Source organism: Salmo salar, chromosome ssa21, assembly GCF_905237065.1.
Source record: "Salmo salar chromosome ssa21, Ssal_v3.1, whole genome shotgun sequence".
In the NCBI taxonomy this organism is placed as follows: domain Eukaryota; kingdom Metazoa; phylum Chordata; class Actinopteri; order Salmoniformes; family Salmonidae; genus Salmo; species Salmo salar.
In genome coordinates, this window is record NC_059462.1 from 57,408,544 (window position 1) to 57,414,019 (window position 5,476).

Here is a 5,476-nt window from a genome sequence, read left to right on the forward strand (position 1 = left end):
TTCTTTCGTCTTTTTACCTAAACGCAGATTCCCGGTCGGAATATTATCGCTTTTTTACGAGATAAATGGCACAAAAATTTAAGAAATTTAAACAGCAGTTGACATGCTTCGAAGTACGGTAATGGAATATTTAGAATTTTTTGTCACGGAAATGCGCCATGCTCGTCTCCCTTATTTACCCTTCGGGATGGTGTCTTGAGCATACGAACAAAACACCGCTATTTGGATATAACAATGGATTATTTGGGACCAAACCAACATTTTGTTATTGAAGTAGAAGTCCTATGGAGTGCATTCTGACGAAGAACAGCAAAGGTAATAACATTTTTCTTATAGTAAATCTGACTTTGGTGAGTGCTAAACTTGCTGGGTGTCTAAATAGCTAGCCCTGTGATGCCGGGCTATCTACTGAGAATATTGCAAAATGTGCTTTCACCGAAAAGCTATTTTAAAATCGGACATATCGAGTGCATAGAGGACTTCTGTATCTATAATTCTTAAAATAATTGTTATGCTTTTTGTGAACGTTTATCGTGAGTAATTTAGTAAATTGTTAGTAAATTCCCGGAAGTTTGCGGGGGTATGCTATTTCTGAACGTCACATGCTAATGTAAAAAGCTGTTTTTGATATAAATACGAACTTGATTGAACAAAACATGCATGTATTCTATAACATAATGTCCTAGGTGTGTCATCTGATGAAGATCATCAAAGGTTAGTGCTGCATTTAGCTGTCTTCTGGGTTTTTGTGACATTATATGCTAGCTTGAAAAATGGGTGTCTGATTATTTCTGGCTTGGTACTCTGCTGACATAATCTAATGTTTTGTTTTCGTTGTAAAGCCCGGTTTCGTAGCTCGCTTTCGGTCTGAGGGCAACGACCGTCGAGAAAACTAGGCCCAAAATGAAGCCTGCCCCAATATGTCATGTGCTTTTGGGTGACAGTGAGAGAACCGTTAGGGTTAGAAGCACAATTCAACCTCAGGAGTATTCCTGAGGTCCTCCCGATCTGTGCAAGCCTAACCTTGACCCTGTGGCATTAACCCTTCACAGTGAAAAGAAGGTGTTTAGATCAAACATTGTGCAATGACTTCTCTCCCCATAGGAACACATAGACTATTCTCCAAAATTCAACCTGAAGCCTATGTGGGTTATGAATGCCTTATGAACCTGTCTTCTATAACAATCCATCAGGCTACTGTGAGGTCTACCTGTGTCGATTCTAAGGTTCCTGGAGCAACCGGAAGTTGTTAAAAAATCACCCTAGAGCTATTGTCATATGGCCAACAAGCAGATAGTGAAAATCACGCAACTCAACCCTGTGTCATTCAGTCAATTCTTAAGGTAGAGACATCATATTCAGGATTATGTTTATGTCTACCCCAAAGACAACGTGTCTGGAGCAAGAGCTTCCTGTGACAACCGGAAGTGGTTAAAAACAGCCTAGAGCTATTGTCATATGGCCACCTGCAGATAGTGAAAATCACGCAACTCAACCATGTGTCATTCAGTCAATTCTTAAGGTAGAGACTTCATATTCAGGATTCTGTTTATGCCTACCCCAAAGACAACGTGTGTCTATTCTTTTGCAAAAAAAACGAAAACACACACACACAATTTATCCATAGGGACATAGTATGGGGCTTAGAGGCTTATAACGCCTTCAACAGTTACTTTCGTTCAAACGATTCAAGAACCGTCAGACCTAGAGCTCGAAATTTTTGAAACCTGTTCTAGAGCTCAAGTCGATAGTGCACGGTGATATATGTGGCTCTAGAAGATTCTCAGACCGAGAAACCGCCTCGTGCATTTGCAATATGTTCAATTCATTTTGAATATCACGGACATGGCGACATGTAGAAATGTCCCAGAGTCGCAAGACTAGGTGCATTGAAACCGCCTCGGCCCATAGAGACGGACCCCAATGTCTCTGTCCGATAGCTCATTCAGGGACCCCGAATGACTTATCGAGACGAAACTTGGGATTCGGGGTCGCCTCACATAGGCCTACACATATTGTCAGAGCTGGACCCGCAGCTATAACGTAACTATGTGTTTTATGTTTTTTATGGTTAAAATTGAAAGCGCTGTGAATTATGGGCCTTCTCTGACATATGTGATACTTGGCTTCTATACGAGTTGGAAAAAGTGGATTTGTTTTCAGGTGGTATCAGTTTGGTGTCATGACGTTGGCCTGTGGGTAAGGTTTGTGACCCCCCCATAAATACCTTTCTCCCTTCCCCTCTCTTTCTGACCCTACTGAAGGGACTTGAATAGCCTGTGTTAAATATAGAGAGTCTGGGAACATCAAACAAATGGGGAAAAGGAACCATATTTTGGTAATAAAACCAGTTGGAAATATGCTTGGGAACGTAATGAGTATGGATGTCAGTTCGGGTTTGTCATCTGAGACATTATGACTGATGACAGGACGGCATAAACTGTACCTGAGAAAGTATACACCCTCTAGTTATCAGAGTAACATGGAATTGTTATGCAATTGAAATGTTTGATATTGAAATTGTTTGTTAGGAGATTAAATGTAATTTTAGCTTCCAAATGAGAGAATTGGGTTTTCATAAGGAAAGTGCCCTGCTTGATCAGTGGCCCACCCCTGTGAAGAGACAGGGGTTATAAATGATGAAACACATCGTTCCCCCTCTCCACTATATAAGCCTTTGACGAAAAGATAACCAATGTTCCAGTACGTGAGGTCTGCACCCTCTACGTTAGAAGGACACACGTCAAGTACAGAACTAAGCCAACCTCGGCGTGAGCTTTGGTGGCGAATGGTATGAACTTTGAGCTTATTCACTACAGAAGTGATACTTCCTAGCCGTTGAGTTAGCAGCGGCCGCTGTAGACGCGGGCTAGGAAAGGACGGACGACGGATCTAGTCTAACAACCAGACGAAGATACCACCACGTATCCAATGTACCACCAGAGACATTCTTCCGAGGACAGGAAGATCTGTTGGCCAACCCGGCCAGCATCTACGACCAATCTACCGAAGCGCAGCTCAGAGTAAATATTTATTGCATTTTCCTTTTCCAAATGGGCGGTAATTTAGAATGCATAAGATAATGTATTTACGATAGCATAGCTGCTGTTTCTTTGTTCCTAAATCTTCCGCTCTTTCATTCAAGCCCAACCCCCTTTCCTTTGTGTAACCAGCCTCATACAGGTTCAGTCTACCAGGGATGTTTTCTGTATGACATCATTTGTATTCTGTGTATTTGTAATTCTGAGTGATTAGTTTAGGTATTTAGTAAATAAATAATTAAACCCAATTTTGTATTGCTGATTCAACTTGTTAGCCAGGGTTCGTGAAGATAGCCAAGAATTTACAACTTTCATTATGAGACTGAAAATAAGATAAGGGTTAATATTGACTGCTATCGATGTAAAATATTACTAAGTATTTTAAGAGTTTATTCGGAAGATAACGGCTCTATAAACGTTCTTCCGTGGTGCCCCGACTTTCTAGTTAATTACATTTACATGATTAGCTTAATCAGGTAATATTAATTACAGAGAAAGAATTTTATAGGTTAGCATGTCATATCACTTAATCCGGCATAGCCAAAGACACGACATTGGTGTCAGAATGACATCTAATTGACTGATGGACGCTGACTGCTGGGTGACGAAGCGATGGAGAGGAACCACAGTCACTGCACAGCCATCCCCAGTTCATCGGGACAGTCAATTATGCATTTCTGCAGTATATTTGAGCATGCCTAAATTCGTGATGCTAAATGCCCATTGAATCATCTTGCAAACGTAACGCAGCAATATTGCAAACGTAATGCGGCGTTTGCAATATGATTCAACAGCAAAAATATCCCCAAAGTTGACATGATGAATCATATTGCAAACGTAACGCGCTATATTGCAAACGTAAGCGCATTTGCAATATGATTCAACAGCAAAAAATATCACCAAAGTTGACATGATGAAATCAACACAACGAGCGATGGAGAGGAACCACAGTCACTGCACGGCCATCCCGAGATCATCGGGCCAGTCAATTATGCATTCTGAGCATGTCAAATTCGTTAAAAATTTTAAAAGCAACAGAGTCCCACTTCTCCCTCATCATACATGACAAGTAGACCATCTGCGTTGATTCATGGCTTAACATAGGGCTATATATCATTTGGGCAGTATAAATGCCATTTGGACCATGGTTCACTGACTTTTGGGTTTGGAAACCGACTTCCTATGATCGTACATGGCAAACGGACAAACATCCTGATTTGGCACATTCAATACTTTCATACATGTATAATTGACAAAAAAAGAATTGGACATTTCATTTGCACATTTCTAATGGCATTTGGCAAAAAAAAGGAAAAAATATGTCACTTTTGATTTCCTATGAAATCATATTCCAAATGCACAAAACATATGCCTTATGCACAAGCAAATATGTCACTTTTGACATCCTATGAAATCATATTCCAAATGCACAAAACATATGCCTTATGCACAAGCAAAAACAACCCAAAAAATTATGTCAATAAAATATGTCAAAAGTATGTCCATACAGCTCTTATACATGTGTAATTGACATAAAAATCGGAAAAAAATTGAAAACGTTCCAGAAACCACTTTTTAAGGGGTTGAAAAGTTTTCAAAAATATGTCATTTTTTCAAAATTTGACTCTTGGGTCTTGAATTGTGTTACATTTGCAAAATGAAAATTCACTGCGGAGAGCTCTAGCCATCTATTGGATATTTGCTGTGATTTGGCACATTCAATACTTTCATAATTGACAAAAAAAGCATTGGACATGTCATTTTGCAAAAAAAAGTACAAAAATGTCACTTTTTTCTATGAAATCATATTCAAAATGCCAAAACATTTGCCTTGTGCACAAGAAAAAGCAACCCAAAAAACGACGTCAATAAAAAACATCATAAGTATGTTCATACAGCTCTTATACATGTGTAATTGACATAAAAATCGAAAAGAAATTCAAAAAACGGTCCAGAAACCACTTTTTAAGGGGTGATAAGTTTTCAATTTTTTTTTATTTTAATCAAAATCTGACCCTTGGGTGTAGACTTGGGTATCATTTGCTGTATGAAAATCTATGGTGGAGCGCGCCATCTAAAGGAAATTTGGGGTGTTACAATTGGCAATTGCCATCGGAAAATTGCCATATGATTGGCACGGAGATGGACCGCTTTCAGTGGTATTTACAATCGTATGTATGATTCGTACTATGCCAATATGTTCCCATGTTATTTTGTCCAAATCAGGGGCGTTTTCCCTTACATTCCGACTTTACATACATTGTTCTAACATGCCAGCGGCTCTTCACCTTGGAGACCTGCTGCGGATATGGGTATCGGCCCGGCGCGAGATTTACACCCCTCTCCCCCGGATTTTCAAGGGCCAGCGAGAGCTCACCGGATGCCGCCGGAACCGCACGCTTTCAGGGCTTGGGCCCCTCTCTCGGGGCGAACCC